The sequence below is a fragment of the Excalfactoria chinensis genome, chromosome 2 (genome assembly GCF_039878825.1).
Source record: "Excalfactoria chinensis isolate bCotChi1 chromosome 2, bCotChi1.hap2, whole genome shotgun sequence".
NCBI classification, from domain to species: domain Eukaryota; kingdom Metazoa; phylum Chordata; class Aves; order Galliformes; family Phasianidae; genus Excalfactoria; species Excalfactoria chinensis.
Window position 1 is genome coordinate 106,194,628 of NC_092826.1, and position 17,870 is coordinate 106,212,497.

At 41.0% G+C, this 17,870-nt stretch overlaps 1 protein-coding gene across 8 annotated transcripts in view; it reads right to left on the bottom strand.

The window, feature by feature from the left end:
* The window catches only part of OSBPL3 (oxysterol binding protein like 3), an 88,211-nt gene that overhangs the window by 69,256 nt on the left and 1,085 nt on the right, over window positions 1-17,870 (bottom strand). For 7 of the 8 annotated variants that reach the window (XM_072329311.1, XM_072329315.1, XM_072329309.1 and 4 more), the window contains exon 2: window positions 2,125-2,250. The exons of the other annotated variant lie outside the window; for it this stretch is intronic. The gene's annotated coding sequence lies outside the window, so the exon portion shown is untranslated. The remainder of the gene's footprint in view (window positions 1-2,124; window positions 2,251-17,870) is intronic. 8 annotated transcript variants of the gene reach the window in all.

Genomic DNA, 17,870 nt, shown 5'->3' on the forward strand with positions numbered 1-17,870 from the left:
TAAAGTCATCTAGCTCCTCCACTTTTCCATGCATAAGATGCCATCCAGGATGCATATATGTATAGCTTATTTTAGTCCTTAACAACAAGAAAATTAATTTGTTTCAGTAGCAACTACTGAGACAGTGAAGTTACAAATAGTTTTTTTCTCCCCTTCTCCAATCATCCCCTTTCTTGTTCTCCAGAAACATCTACCTATGCGACTATCCATTGAACGAGTCAAAGAAAGTATTCCTAACCAAGTCCCCAAGAAATGCTTAGACATTCATCCAAGACACATAATGCGAAGTTACATGAACTAGCCTGAGCACAACAAAGAGCTAAGTTTGTGATCACTGGTTATTTTTGCATTTAGAAGCACATGCACACTAAGATATGACCTCTTTTTCTTTCAAGGGAAGCAATAAACAATATATTTTAGCACTGAATCCATAGTTCTTTACAAGAGTTTCTCATGTAAGAGTAAAGATACAGCAGACACTGTTGAACTGCTAATGTTCATAAGCTGAATACTGAGAAATGTTACAAAATAAATATTATGAAATATTATGAAAAACATTTAATTCAACCGTTATAGTGCTTCAAGTAAGAGAAGAACAGAAGTCAACACACGTAGTACATACAAGAACTGAACTTGGAATTTCAGGTTGGGAAAACTGAGACAAATTATCAGTGAATGGAGTTCCATAAAGGTCAAGAAACAAGGAAAACTTCCTTCACAATATTTTCCTATGTTCAAGGGAGTAGTAAATAATTCTTTACACAGTAACATATATAAACTGCTTCTATAATAGCCACAGATTTAGTTTTCAACTTCATAAAATGAACTACACCATGCACTACTGTGAGATTTAATGTCTCTTAAGAAGAGCAGCCTGGTCTAGCAGTTGGTGACCCTGCACATTAGCAGAAGGGTTGAAACTAAATGATCCTTGAGGTCCTTTTCAACCCAGGCCATTCTATGATTCTATCAAAGAAGGTTACAGAATCTTCAAGGATTCCAGGAACATATTTCAACAGGGTAGTACTATGCCAGTAAGAGAACAAAAATATTTTTGAGAAGTAATGGTTCTCATAGCAGCCTTTTTCCATACCTCTAAGAGACACAAAGAATTTCCTCTCTGTAATTGTTCAGACTCTGTTAGTTTTCTGTCTCAGTAAATCTGTTACCCTTCCTTTTAGCAACTATCAGAATTGTTTTTCCAACAGAGATTATTCTTGCACCAGAAGTCAGAGATTAGGATACACAAAGGGAAGATTTTGTGTGCTACTCCACAGAATTAACATACCTTGTTCTCATAAATCCCTTCTAAAAATAAAGTAGCCACATGTTGTACGTTAGGGTGTGGCAGGGCTATACTCATTTCTGCCAAGTACACAAAACTTTCTGCAAGTCTGTAGACAAGCACAAAACATTACTTCACTACTTACATACAAAGCATGGCAACATCATCAGTTAATGTTTTAGTAACCGTGTTTGATAAACTCTGTTATTTGCATAGGTAAAAAGATCCTATAGCTACTGGGTACCTCCCAGAATGAGACTGTTGTAGTAGTATAGCAGTACCTACCAAAGCAAATAAACCAAGTAGGAGCATTTTCCATTTGTTTCTCTCCTCTATTTTCCAGTCTCCAGTTTGCAGAAGCAAAAAATGCACATGGATGTTTATGTGATAAAGAGCAGCCACATCTTGCAGGGATCCAAACCCTGTGCCTGTTGCATATTTCAGCTTTCATGACTCAACTCTGACATTCCAAAGGAACACAAGTCCTTCCTGAGCAATATGCACCTCACAATACTTAGTACATGCACACAATAGAAACTGTGAAATACGGAGCTTGAAAGAATTTCTACATCCTTCAATTCTTTTAAACACAGTTGAGCACAGTCATCTCAAAAGGAGATGGAACTCCTGCCTCTATGCAAAAAAAAATGTAATTCTCTCTCCCTGTATGAATCCACATAAATGGGATCCAATAAAGGGTAACTATTCATAGCAAGAAGCTTCTCATACCACCTCTGTCATCACATCCCCTCTAGGATGGAAAAGACTCCACGTCAATTAAAGTTCTGTTTTCCTATAGAAAGGGAACAGAATCCACAACATAAAGAAGGCTGACTTACAGTGAGTGGGCAGGCCCTCAGAGCTGACCCTCTAATATTCAAATCTCTTCTTCTTTTACAGTGGTAGAAGTCCAAGCAATTCCATTAGGCAACACCTGGGAAGCTCATGTGGGTCTGCTGCTGGATCTGAAAACAAACATACCAGACTTAAAATAAACTTCCTGCTACTTTGTCCTCCCATACCTGGAAAGTATGATGGGGCTAAAGAGAATGATCTGTGAATATCTGGAAAGCTTTTTACTCTTATTTCACATTTGCTGAGTGAGTGGCATTACTGCCTTCATTTAGTATTATTCTTAAAATGTCAGCGTGTTTTCCAAAGAATCAGAAAACAAATCCTTTTCTCTGTTTTCAGCTCACTGAGCTTCAAGTAAAACATTTGCCTTCTTTTACCAACTGTCTACATTTAATAACTCCTAATGTCACGTTTATACTTAACTCCTTGCTTCTTCTGTTTGTTACACTCCTAGATATGCCACCGCCACCCCCAGCTGGTTTGAAATCTAAACATCTGTGATCTAATTTTAGGATTTGATCTTTTAATGTATAAGTTTGTGTATCAAAATATTAAGGCTGGAAAAACTGCGTTAACCACGATGTTTCATATTAATTCAAAGTTCCTTCATTTGTGCTGCCTTTTAAGATTGGTGACTTAAAATAGCTATTAATGCAATAGCCCGTTGACATTTTTAGCCTGTAGGAGCCTGCAGTGGGCAGAGGCAGCTGAAATAATAACATATTTGAGTGATGAACCAGCTTTATAATTTTATTAGTCAGACTTTCCCAGACCTATGGCTGGTATCTTTCCCAGTATCTCAAAAATTGTGTCACATTAAAAACTTCCAACCAATCACTCATGATAAACTTCTTATGTTCAAGGCAATAGAACAACCTGATGATAAGCCCCTACAAATAAACACAAACACCTAGCTTTGAGAAACAGGGCCTTTAACTTTTTGAGTTGATAATATGAACAAAGTAAGAAAAACAGAAGGAATCATCTGATATAAATTAATCTGAGAAAATTATGTTACTCATCAGAAATATGTTACATATTGCACTGAAATAGCAAGGACCCTAAAGGGGACCCACAAGGTCCGACCTTATGCAGCAATCCTAACAGGTCACAGGAAAGGAAAGCCAGGAGTAACGCAGAATGGTACCTACAGTTGTCCACTTTCTATTGCAGCCCCTTGTGCTTCACAACTGCAGAATTTGTGACCCACGTGCACATTGGACAAGCCCAGTATAGGGGCATTCACCTTGTACAGTGTTCCTAAAGGTACCTGAGAAGTCCATCAAGGAACAGAGGCATTTCAGACCATCTGTGCAAATAAAATGCACTTTTTTAAATGTAGGGAATATAGCATAAACCATCATCATCTCTGCTCCTAGGTGATAAAAATCAGATTCTAATCTGAAGGCCAAAAGCATTAGTTATTTGATCAAGCAGATATCTGTGTAACTCCAGTCCTTTTCTAACTCACCGAGCGAACAGGCCAACTGGTAAGAAGTTATTAAAAGAAAAATTGTTGCTGAGTATTTTGCAATATAGGTGCATATTTCCTAAAAGTCATCTGGGAAATCCAGACCGGATAAACTGCAACACTTCACAGCTTGTTGGTCAATCTATGGCTTGCATTTTTTTTTTGTATTTCTGAAAGAAAAAAAGATAAAAATCCCCACTTGTGGGGACTCAACACGAAACTTCTCACTATCACTTTCACAGACATCAGAGCAATTCGAGTGTGATACACTGGAACAGAATGACAAAAGGAAGACCAAACATAACTCTCAATGGGGAGCTACAGCTCACATGAGCATCATAGAAAGATGCTCATTTAATGCAGAACAAAGGAAATCGATTATTTGGCACCTAAGGCCAAACTGGCACCTAATAATATTATATTATTATATATATTACATATATATGCAGTAGTAGATTTTTCCATAACTCCACAATTCATTCAGCTGTTTTACATAGCTTATCCAGAACTGGTACAGTGCATTTCTAAGTATTTCTGGAAAAGCCTGCAACAAACAAACAAATACCAAGTCTGGCAATTAGATGTCATTTGGTACAAGTATGCAGCAGGCAGAACTAGGCCCTTTAGGGCTGACTGGCCAATTCTCTCACCTTCTCTATGTTTGTCATTTGTTCCCGCTGCAATTCCTAGTCAAGCCAGTAGCAACATGACTGGAATGAGATTGGGAAATAAATCCAAGTAACTCAAGTAATTGAGGTAATAACTCAGACAGGAAAAAAGCCAGATTTGTATCCACACTGTTATCTGAACCAGCTCATTGCATGGATGCCAAAATCCATGCGATAAAAAGAACAAACCAAGCAGCTGCACGCAGGAACACAGAGAGCAGCTACCCCATTTTTGGAAGCGGCATGAAATTATGCTGATTGACACTGAAAATGGAACTGGGAACAAAATAGCAGTAAGAAAGCAAGCATCTTGCCAAAATCAGCCTGCGATAAGCATTGTTTCTAAATTCAGTTCGACGCATGTGAGCAAAAGCCATCAGTAATGCCAGGTCTGACTGAAACCACACATTAACATCTTACAGTTTGCATGATAGATAAGCTAGTTACAAATGCCATAAAGTTGTGCTAGCTTTAATTGCTCCAAGCTAAATATAACTGGGAATCTAATAGCTCCCCCTCAGCTTTTCTGTCTTACAGAAAGAGGAAAAAAATAAAAATTAGTAAAAGCAAATAGGTATAGCCAATTGGACATCATCACAGAGAAAAAGGAAGAAAATCACAGGGACAATTAAGCTGGAGTCTCAAATACTCATGCAGTGCTCCTGGTCACATTAGGCTGCTGTTTGCTCTCCCACCAATCGCTCTGGCTCCAACTACAGTCAGCAAGTGAAGCACACATAGCTGCTCTCATCCAAGCACTGCCTTTTCTCTGCTCTACTAGCAGGCTGTACTGAATCCCACTTGCCTGATGCTTCCAAAGTACTGCCCTGGTACCCAAGTGCTTTTCTCAGCTCAGCAGCACAGGGGAAGAAGACAAGGGCAAGTGTCCTCCTGCACACGTGTGCAGCTTGATCCTCGCCTGCTGCTTTTGTATTGGCATTACATATACGAGGGGTCCAACATCTGCTACAGCAGCAGAGCCTACACCATCCTGATAAAGGCATGAAACAAGTTATTCTGCCTTCTTGCACCACATCAGGATTTCAAAAAAACTTAAATGCAAAGCTCTATGCAGCAGGCTTTAATTTCCCTCTCTGAGCTGATAAAGGCAGAAAATTTGGCTGACAACTAGAAATATGTCCTACAGATTCAGCATTTTTGTTGACCAGCAATATAAATCATTATGTAACTGAAGTTCCCCACTTTTTCTACTGCTCAAGGCCGGGGGGGGGGGGGGGGGGGGGGGCAGGAATATCAGTCACTGCTGTAATGACAGACAACAGACTTCCCACTGACTGCAACACTCTTTCTACAACGCCCTCCTCACTGTGCCATCACATCATCACCTGCCCTTTCTCCCTCCTCCACCTGTTTTTCCTCTCTGGCTTTATCTATCCTCTGCTCATTTTTAGTGAGGTGAGGTCTTAATTTAAAAAAGCAAACAAACAAACAATGCTCTCCCCAAAATAAAAACCCCCTAAAAAAACCAAAACAAAACAAAAAACACCCTCATTTTTAAGAATTCTGGATGTCCTCATCCCTTGTCTGTGGTGCGTGCAGTCAAGAGCGTTGCTATTTTTGGAAAAAAAGTATTCATCAGACCATAAGAATTACTGCATGTGGCACTAAAGACGAAAGAGGGGCCAGCTGACTCCAGCCCTGCTTGCCTTGCAGAGCTGTGCACGCACTGCAGGAGCACAGCTGGAGGTCTGCCAGGAGGAACCTCCTGCTCTGAACAAGCCCAAAGCCAGTATCCCACACTTCCTGTCCCCTGGCCTACCACTTCTGAGACAAGGAGCAGGCTGGATAGAGCAGACTAAAGGAACTCTGTGTATTTGTTGTTTATTGTGAGAAATGTTAAAGCAAACCTCCTGACATGTGCTGTTCTACATTAGAACATCCACACTCTGCTAGCAGAGCTGACACAGAGCAGAAGACGAGAAGGAAGGCTCCCTGCTGTCAGTGCAGAGACAGACTTCTTCCATCCACTTCTGGTAAATGCAGTAACAAAGCCAGTAAGGCTCTGCTTTCCGAAGTAGCAAACCAAGATATGGATAAACAATACAAAACACGGGGATGAATTTTCTAGAGACTTAATACAAAGACCTCCTGCCACAGTCACAGACAGCATTTTTGTTTTAAAGTCACAACAACCTATTCGGTAATTCAGCACAGTTGAACGTCTAAAAAATACCTGCACACTCAACACCATGAAACTCTTGTGGATAAAAGAATTCCTGGTGTTATACAGTAACTGCAGTGACCCAGGACTCTGTCCCGCTGGCTGGCGGTGGAAGCCAGGCACAGGCAGTATGGGACAGGGGTGGCTGCACAAGCCATCTCCCATCCATATTTAAAACCAGAGTACAAAATGTACACAACTACAATAATATGTGACAATCCAGTAAATCTAGATCTGAAGATTAGAGAGAAAAGATACTAGAAAAGGGTGATTTGTTTTCTCGCCCGCAGTAACACTGGCGAGGTTTTACTTTCCTCTCCAAAAGCAGAACATCTGTATAAGTATAAGCCTGTTCTCCTTAGTCTCACACCCGCACACAGAAACCCACACAAGCAGAGCACATTCAGTTTCAAGTCAGGACAATTGAAACCTCAATGTTTACCACACGTCCATGGAAACAGTAACAGAACTGTTTTTCCATTAATTAAAACAATAAAACTCATGAGAATAAAATCTCTGTCATTGTCCAGAAGTTGCAGCCTACTCAAAGTTGGCTTATTCAAGGAATTTTTCCTGCACAAATACACAGAAATAGAAATGGCCAATTACGTGTCTACGCATTCCAGAATGCATTCATTTACCAGATGCTTTTCTCTGCATCTTGTGACCTGCAAGATCGCTGCATTCAGCTGTAATAATAGCCCAGGAAACAGCTATTGCTATATATGTGACATTATGGGGAAATAACAATATATATTTATGTATTTTCACTTCTATATGACTTGAGACATGTTTTCTCTCATACAAATATTTCTCTGTAAATAGATGCGCACTTAATGTGTATTTAGATAGAAAGATATCTCAGGTTACATTCAAGTGAATGTTTTCACCACTATAGCAAATAATTCACAAATGAAGGCCTTTTACCCTCCTTTTTGCACTTTCGGTACTTCCCTGCTGAACCAAAGCTGTAATTCTCCTGGCTGTTCAAAGTTCCTCAAAATACAGTTGAAGAACAGATTAGGAGGAAAAGCCCTGAAGGTTATTTATATAGCAAGACCACAAACAACTGATCCAGATGCATCTTAGGTGATTTAAGAGAAATTAAAACAACAAAGAGAGAAAGAAAGGTGAGTGAAACTCCAGAGCACTCCCAGTTACTTGTGGTAACTCTCCTCATGAATGGACCATCCATGAGATCAAAATGCTGAACCTGGGGGACAAGGTGACACACTCAAGAAGGGACTGACAGACAGAAGTGAGAAGTGAAAGTTATTGGGCACCCACACAATGCTGTCATGCAGCCTCACTGCACTAGCAGAGGAAAATGAGGATGTGGTCAAGAAGGATTCTTATCTCTGATCATTTGATAGAAGACAAAGCCCTAACACAGATGGCAACAGGGGTCAGGCAGACCAGTAGACTGTCCAGTCCAATTTGCATGACCACATCAAATGTTTAGAAGTATCGGTGTGCTAGTTTAAAAGTAATAAGAATAAATAAGGGGGGGAAATAATTAAAAAAAAAAAAAAAAAAAAAAAAAAGGCCTGTATCACAAAATGGAAGAACTTGAATTGGGTATTAAATGTAAGGCTAAAATGAACAGGGACAGGAGAGCCTTAGCAGCTAAAGCACATCTTGATATTCAGAATTAACAGAAGGGTATGTATGGTGCACATCTATACAAACTTACAACTGTGACAGACTAAAATAGATACATTATATAAAACTGAGACATTACAAAGTAAGAATACGCTCTGTTTTGGTCCAAAAAGGTAAAAAAATTGTCTTGTATGGAGCGCTGCAGGTCTGCAATAGATCCCAAAACTCCAGCTTCATTACAGATTTCATTATAGTCACAGGGAAGTGAGCACTGTAAGAGATTAACTTCTCCAACAAGTGAATGACAAGCAAAAGGAATTAGCTGAAGAAGTCGGGCAGGCTGAGAAATTCAGAAATCCAAACCAGAACTGCTGAGCTGCTGCAGAAACCAGCCTGGAAATGCCTCGTGGGATGCAGTGTGCAATGGACAACTTCTAAGATGAAAGAGCCCGAATAGATAGGCCTAAACATCCCTAAATGGCAGGGAAGGAACTGATTAAAGAAGTTGCACATCATATGTTTAAGTTCAGGAATGAAGTTAAAACTTCCCTTCAAAAACTGACTTATATGTAAATTTAAAGTGAACATTTTCACCAAAACATCAAAATTTCAACTTTACTCATGAATCTTTTTTCGTGAAGGCATAACAGGAAGGAAGGGGGTTAAGAATGTTCACAGAACATTAATTTCAAAAAGCTACAGATGAGAGAAATAATACTTCTTGGAATCTTACTTCTCAGAATGGGTGGTCAGGCACTGGAATGGACTGCCCAGGGAGGTGGTGGAGTCACCGACCCTGGGGGTGTTCAAGGAAAGACTGGATGTTGTGTTGAGGGACATGGTTTAGTGGGAGCTATTAGTAATAGGTGAATGGTTGGACTGGATGATCTCTTAGGTCTTTTCCAACCTTGGTGATTCTACGATTCTATGATCTATGTTTAAGCATCTGAGCACATGTAGCATTTGACATGAGATTTGTTGGCATTTTCTTACCAAGTCAAGGACAGATTTTCAAAGGTGAGAATACTTTCCACGCTCCCATCTCCCGAATCACTGCAATTCCCAGAGTTCTGGAAGGTGGATACACAGCAACAGGCATTTTTAAACCTCTGTGCAGGGATCAGAGCTATTCTCTTCAACTCCCCAAAAAGAGAGCAATCAGGATGAAAATTATAACTTGGTCATGAATTATGGGAACCATTTAATTTATTTTTTAAAATGTAAGCTACTAAAAGAATATGAAGTATTTTCCTCTTTAGTGCATAAGGCTCACATTACAGACAATGTCAGATGAAACTGACTTACATGCGCAGGTTTTACTTTTGGGAACTCAGCCATATCCTTTTCATCTCCATCTTAACAAGTAGTCCAGTATACTTCCCTCCACAAAGACGTGACTGTTACTCAGCAAATTTCCTTACAATCACTTCATGCGGTCAAAAGCATGAGAAGAGATCATAGTTTTTTGCTTTAAAGAAAAGAAGACTCCTGTGCTTCAGCCTGTGAGCCTTTACAATCTAACCTGTAAATCCAATGCAAATCTAACATTTACCATTACAACTCAGTCAGCATGGACATGAGATGTGCCAGAGTGTCTCTTTTTATGGCTTTTGTTGTTTGCTTTTTAAAATATATAATGCATTACTTATTTATTCCAGTCTACAACTCATGAATTTTGCTTGCACTTTTCCTGCCTTCCACAAAACTTTTTTTGCACACAAGTGTTGCAGAGGCATTCATTCAGTGGTTATCAAAGGCTTTATAAGGTGACTTGGCTTTGCTCATAAGACACCCATTATTTTCAGAATGAACCATAGGGAAGTTAAAAAAAAACACAAAACAACAACAAACCAAAACAAACACACTTTGGGTCAACTGGAATAAGAAGCTGTATGTATTCATATAGAAAAATCTGGATCCTCAGCCTTCATCTCTAGTTCCCTTAAATGGTTTTATCCACACTACATTCTACACCTCCTCTCTCCCAAAGTGACACACTGCACAGCTGACCGAGTGGCAATACACTTTGGGATTCTTGGGCAACGAAGAATGAAATTTCCTCATTAATTTGAGTTCTGCATGATGCAAATGCTGGGAGCTGGGAGACAATTTGTCCCGGGAGAGGTGTGATATCTTCCTAACATCCAACATTTTATTTTCCAGAAGATAAAATTCACATAACAGCAAATAAAGGCAATCCTTAGGTAGAAGGGCTCTGCACACTAAAATTCTGTTTAATAGTTTCATTTGAAAACAGCAGAAGCGCACAACTCTTGTTCTGCACAAGGGATATTTCTACATTTAATATGACCAGAGTGCACGGTTAAGTAAATGATGGAAGCTTATTTGGCAATAAACATTTGGTAATTCAATACAAACTGTCATTATGTCTGGATTACCAAGACTGATACATCATCCAGAGTCAGAAAAATGTTTATGTTTTCGAGTATTGAGCCATGCCACAAAGGCAAAGATTTGCTAGGCCTCTATAGCTCGCAGCAGCCACCATTACAGAAGCTCCTCAAGTATCTCCTGAAGTGTGAGCACTCAGGCACTTGACAGCCAAATACAGTCACTGTATCATTACCACTTACAATGGAATTGAGAAAGTCATATGCTTTAAAGTAAGAAGAGGAACAAAGATACAGGCAGGAATAAATGGGAAGATCTTCCCCGTCCAGCTTATCACAATAATCAGCCAGGACTAAAAGAAGGTTGTAGAAGCTTGCCTGATAAAAACACAATGACCTCGCGTGCATTCAGAACAATCAGTGGTATCCCATTACTTGAAATCTGATCTTTTGAAATGTAAGATTATCACCAGTAAGGGATCCTCACTACACCAGCAATTCCACATATATGACGTAGCAGAAGATAGTGACCTTGTATGCTTAAGTGCTCCTGCAATAAAAGAGGGGAAAAAACCATTTTACTAACCGCTCTTATCAATCATTCTATTTTGTGAAAGTCTGCCAATATATATATTTTTTTTCCAAGAAAAAAAATTAATTTGCCAGAGTAACATCCTGGAAATGGCTCAGCTGTGAATTTACAGGAAGTCTTGATCCCGCTGAGTTTCAAAGGATAAAATACAATAGAGTATAATATATAGGGGAAAAAAAAGAAGCACGTGGAAAAAAAGCCTGTGATTCTGCCATTCTGTGGAAAATTCTAACATCTGATTTTTAAATCTGACATGAATTTCCATATTTATTCAGTAAATTGAACAGAAAAAAAGCCAGTTGTGCTTGTCTATTCTTATTGTAGGAAACAGAATAAGAAAGAGTTTGTTCCAGCTACACAGCTAATAGGCCATATAGCTGGACATCAGCTAAAAGGCAGGGACTTTATTTATTCATAACAGCGGTTCTCTACTTCATTACGTTCCCTTTTCTCAGCCATTTGTAATTCTCTGAGCTCTGGAAGACATTCAGTGAGCCTTCATTTTATAAGGTCCATAAGGTTAATGTGATACTAAATGCTTCTAGTTTTATTGCCTTGCAGACAAGATACGTGGAATGAACTCTGAGATTGTGCCTTTCTTCTTAAAATACAAAACAAAACAAACAGTAAAAACTCTCATCACAGGAAGGAATGAATGAATGGGTCTCATACTTCCTGAATTTCAGCAGCTGTGGCAGTGGTGTAAGAACTTTTACCCAGCAAGCAAGCAATCTATAATAGTACCAGTCTGGGCTTAGCTTACTTCTGACTAACCAGTTCTGGAGATGCTAAGCTGCCTATCAGAATTAACACACAGCAGTCTTTCAGTATAAATTATTATCATTATTCAGTTAAAGATGACAAGAAGCCATAGTAATATTTTGCCCCACATTTTTACTCCATATACGAATGTTGTGTTTACTTTGCATTTTGCTTCCCCAGCTGCGTGCCCTCTCAGCCTGGCAATGGTATCAACAGCACAGTGGTAGGAAAATGAGGGTCTGTGATCAGTCTTAATCACCTAATATTTTATTCAGTAAACAGTACATGTTGATGCTTTTAAGGGTACACCTACAGAATTCACTTCCCAAAAGCTGGTAACTTTCTTACTAGGACATAACAAAGTCCAGTAGACCAGTACTAAAAGATCTCCTTCAACTGTTGGGACTTAAAAAGGAAATATCAGCTCTTCTTCCCCCAAATGGCCGTTGCTAGACTTCAGTAACAGAAGAAGATTTAGTCTAGGTTATCCCCTCTCCATATACAATTTCTTGTTGTTCCTTGTTTCCCACGTGTCACTTTGTGCCCATCTTCTCTTGTCCTGCCCTACATCTTAACAAGTGACAAACCCACTAACAGAACGCTATCTTTTAAGGAAACTGAAGATAACTGTTCTGAGATATTCCACAAACCCAGTTAACCCTGCCTAACCGCAAGCAAAACCCATTTCTGAGAATTTCCAGGACATCACAACACCAGCACAGACCACAGAGGCTTATTAATCATTCTTGCTTGTTAGCAAAAACATGAAGGAGAAATCTCACTGTATAGCGTTGGGGGAAAAAAGAATAAATGCAATAGGACGTTCTTTTGTTCCATTCTCACTTATTTAAAAAGCAAAGACCTGCAATTTGCTGGACCCAAACTGTGCGATACATGCTACCTTGCTCTTTGAACATCTGCTACCCAAATGGTTGCACAGGTCACGTACCGCTGAGCAGCAGACAGATACATCCTATTAGAAGAGGGAAAAAGGAAAATAAAAAGTTTCTAAATTGTGGAATGGAATCTCTCGGCAAGAATCAACCTGCCTGTCTTTGGCACACAGCAGGGTATGAGGGAGGGAACCTGAGAGAGGCACCACAAACTCCTAGCAGAGTCATCTCACCACGTGAGCAAAGGCTCTCTGCAGCCCACATCCTTTGAGGTTAACTGCATCATCCCCCCAGTAGGCAGATGGTAATGACCAGGAGGTGCCTGGGGATCCCCACTGCTACTGATAATCTACATAAAATGCGCAAGCAGCACCACTGACAATTAAGAGACACTTCCTTTTTCTTTTAATTAAAAGATTTGGAAGAGTAGTAACAACTTCATAATGAAACTTCCCTTTTACCCTGCCAATACATTGTAAGTTGCACTCAGATTCACAGTTCATACTGTCAGGGTTGTGTCTGGGGGATCTCAGCACTCCTATTTATCACACATGAGGGACACAGACACCATTCACTTTAACAGCAGACAGGATTTTATAGAACTATTAAAGAAGCTTCTTTAGTTGCAGCCAGAGCAGCTTCAGACACCAAGATGAGCAAGACGTGTTCTGCATCTTGTTTAGCGGAGATGTTGCTGCTCTTCTGCTAGTGGCGGAAGCCTTGTGACAATAAAGCTTATTAGGACTGGTTTTAAAGCCATCTCTTGCCATTACAGACAAGACTGCAAAAGCTCTCTTCGAACAGCGTGTTCTGTGTAAGGCATCGTGGCTCTGAAGAAACTCTGTCTGTTCCTTCTCAAGGCTTTTCTGGACACACTAAAAAATAATTGCACTGAAAGGAACAGAGACAAAGCCTCCAATACTGTCTCCCCTAGTATTCTCCTGAAAAAGCCAGCAGCCCACAGCTTGGACAGATACACTTTTTGTTGGGTAAAGAACTGGCTGAATGGCCAGGCCCAGAGAGTGGAGGGGAATGGAGTTAAAGCCAGCTGGCAACTGGTCAAGAGTGGTGCTCCCCAGAGGTTGGTACTGGGGCCTGTCATGCTCAATACCTTTATTGATGACCTGGATGAGGGCACTGAGTGTACCCTCAGTGTTTGCAGATGACACCAAGCTGGGAAGAAATGTCTTTCTGGCAGGGGGTAGGAAGGCCCTACAGAGGGACCTAGACAGATTGATCATTGAGCTGAGGCCAATGGGACAAAGTTCAACAAGTCCAAGTGCTGGGTGCTTCACTTCAGCCACATCACCAGCCAATGCTACAGGCTTGTAGAATAAATGGACCTGGGGGTATTGGTCAACACTCAGCCAGCAGTGTGCTCAGGTGGCCAAGAAGGCCAATGGCATCCTCGCTTGTATCAGAAATAGCATTACCAGCAGAAGCAGGGAAATGATTATTCCCCTGTACCCAGCCCTGGTGAGGCTGCACCTTGAGTACTGAGTTCAGTTCTTGGTCCCGCACTACAAGAAAGATATCAAGGTCCTAGAAAAGAGTGGTCAGGTGCTGGAACAGGCTGCTAGGAATGTGGTGGAATCACCAATCTTGGAGGTGTTCAAGAATCATTTAGACGTTGTACTGAGTGACGTGGTTTAGTGGGAAATACTGATGATAGGTAGACAGTCAGAATGGGTGATCTTGGGGGGCTTTTCTAACCTTGGTGAACCCACAGTTCTATTCCATGGATTCTATGATTTCAACAACAACAAAATAATAATAGTATGAGTAAATGGTTGTTAACACAGAACAAAATTGTGCCAGAGAGCAGTACCCTTCTCTGCTCATTTAAAAACATGAAGGGCAAGACAACCTTCTGTAACAAGCAGAATTAAGAATGACACAGACGGGCTTGTGTGCTGAGAAGGATAAAGTCTCCCACACACACCACTCCACTGGGGACTGACAAGCCAGTCTGAATTTGTCGCTTCTGTGGCTTCAGCTACTGTCCAGGCAGAAAGAAGCAAACGCTTAAGGCAATTGTGTAAACCCACGCAGTTGTTCTTTATTGGAACTGTTAAGACTGGAAGATTTATTCGGTTTCACCAACAGTCTATGAAAAATGGAACAGACAACAAGCAGAACAATAACGTGCACTAGGAAAACCCTCCAGAACGTGGGAGAGAAAAAGTGGCATAAAAATGACAGTGCCAGAGAAAGGTGACCTCCAAGTGAATAAGTGATGATGACCATAGATCATAGAACAGCCTGGGCTGGAAAGGACCACAAGGAGCATGTAGTTTCAACCCCCCGGCTATGTGCAGGGTCGCCAACCACCAGACCAGGCTGCCCAGAGCCACATCCAGCCTGGCCTTGAATGCCTCCAGGGATAGAGCATCCACAGCCTCCTTGGGCAGCCTGTTCCAGTGCACCGCTACCCTCCGAGTGAAAATAGATAAGAGATAACACTTGGTGAAGAGTCATAGAGGTACTACCGTAAGTAGTGATAACAGAAATGGCAGAAATTAAGACAAGGAAGGAGTGAGACTGCCTTCAGCCAAGGAAACATTTCAGACTTCCACTGTAAAACCATTAATGAGAGGATATATCACGTGGATGGAAAGCCCAGTGCTTCACATTCTTCTACGGGCAGCAAAGTCACTAATGAAACTCAACAGTAAAGTGCAACATACAACGTCACCATAAACAAAGAACAGATCTAAAGTTAATATGGGTGCAAACAAGGATTATTAGTTTCTCAGCTTCATTATTTTGGATTATTATTGTCTTTCTTCTAGGAACCACGGTCCAACACAAGCACTGCTTGATGCTCATAGTGCATCGTACTAACATTTTTGCTAACTTCCTGGGGAGGGTAGAGGTGTTCAGTTTAACCAACATGCAGGCAGAGTCTGAAGCTATCACTGAGATGCTGGTACTGTGAAGAGATAAATCAAAAGATTAACAATTGATGCTCTGCATCAGAAGAAAGAAGAAAAGTTGATTTGCTTGCGCTTATATTAACACAAGTGCCAAAGAAAACATTCAGAAGGAAAGAAATCATTACAGTGGCAGCATGTGTATTCGCCAACCTAAATATGATTCAACCAACAAAACCCCCACAGCTGAAAAATCAAGGAATAAATCTTCAGGTCAGGTGCTCAGATCTGAACAACTGGACATGGAAAAGAGAAAATCTGGAACCAAAAATCCACACACACTTCTGGGTCAGACAAGGAATACAGAGCTTGGCTAACGTGCTGTATAGTGACTGCAAAGGACGAATTGTTCAAATTCAATTTAAGCTGTTATAAAACTGAAGAGCAATAATGCCAGAGGCATGTGAGGAAGCACATATGCTGCCTTCCTCCTGTGACTTACTAAGATGCTATTAGGCAGCCACTGTATCAGGCTTTCTTGCAGTTAGACACACAATTAGTACGTTCAGAGATCCCTCTGAGCTCCCAGCAATTCTGAACTCTCCCAGTGATTCTGAATGCACTAGTTCAACTCGGGGCCCAGAGGTCAGCAAAAGTCAGTTCTCACTCATTTCTTCTCTTCTGTTGCACATAACAAGGATTCCCATCAAGCTACATTTATTGGTATTTATCTTCCTCAGGAAAAAAAGCACCTCACGAACCACATGTAGGACAGCCCTCAGCCAAAGAAAGAATTCTCAGCAAGCGCACGCTGCAAAAATTGCTCAGCGCCTTCCATGCCAGAAGTCTCTTTTACTTCTGTGGTTAGCACCACGGAACACCCAGATACTGAAATAGGATTAAGCACCGTTGTGCTCACTGCTAGATATTAACACGTGACTTGTACCCTAAGGAGCTTGCATTGAGTCAGCGGAGCTGTGCACACTGGGCAGGCAGGGCCGTGTGGGCTGAGCTGCAGTGCACCGAGCAACCTCAGCCAGCACTGTGCTTTTACTGATAATGCGTGTGACACAATTGCCACTAAATCTGTACTAATACAAAGGTTATCTGAGCGGTGGGCTGTTCTTTAGCAGTCACCTCAGTTCAGACACTTAAAGTGATAAAGAATTGGTGTGAGCTCTCTGTTTTCTTCCTTCACTCTGAGGCTGTCCTCAACTTTTGTTTCAGTTCATGTGAAACAATATGCCGTGGGCTTCACACTGACGGAGCTCCATAACTAGCACTGAAAATACTGCATTAATTCATGTCATAACTTCATCTGTAACAATCTGGTGTTTCTACACACATGATATGTGCTACACGAAAGCCACAAGCAGTAGGAAGAGAAGTCTGCAGAAGGTGCAAGCTAAGACAGACAGGAGAATGAGTTATGGGCACTGGTTCTTTCAGACACCCAGCAGTGTGTTACTTGACTGTTTTGTTTTCTGTCATACTTAGGCTGCCGTATTACTATCAGCACCCTGATGGCAGGCAGCGTGAATTATTCTGAGGCAATTAAAATACATTTGACAGTGTTCATTTCTACGTCAGCAGAATACAGACAAGTACCCACAACATTACATACACAACACCTCCTCATCCTTCAGACAGACAAGGAACTAGAGCAATAATTCCAGGCACAGTGTTGGAAGATTCACATACTGGTACCACAAGTGGCCGCTGCATGCAACTAAAAGCAATGCCTGTCCCCACTTGATAAATCCAGTGGCAGAGGACAGGCACCGAAACCCCACACCTCAAAGTGCTGAGCAGCAAATCAAACTTAGTACTAAAATACATCAGCTACAAAAGGAGAGAAACCTTCCTGTTGGAAGTAGAGTTCCTATACAAATTGCTTAGAGTAGTGTTTGTAGCAAGTGAAACCATAAGATTCAAGACAGCCACAACAACGTCACATTTCACCACAGAGAGCATGCAATAAAACTTCTAATATGCGTTAAACAAAGGAAAACCTATTAGATATACATGCATAGGTGTTCTAATTAGACCCAATTCTTTAAGATGATATACATGCTTTCAAAAGTAAGCAAGCTGGCTGCACACACACTGTTGCAATAAGCCAACTCCATTAGAGCTCAGCATCACTTCCTGCCCTCAGTGACCGTGCTGCAGTGTCAGCCTGACCACAGCTGCTCAGCAGCACCCCAGAGCACAGCACGTACCTACACCTGCACAGAGAGCATCTCCCTGCCCTCCAGTTATCCTCCCAGCTTCCAGACCTGAGTCCTGTACAAAGCAAATAGGACAGTTGCGGCCTAATGCAGCATGTGGTTGGA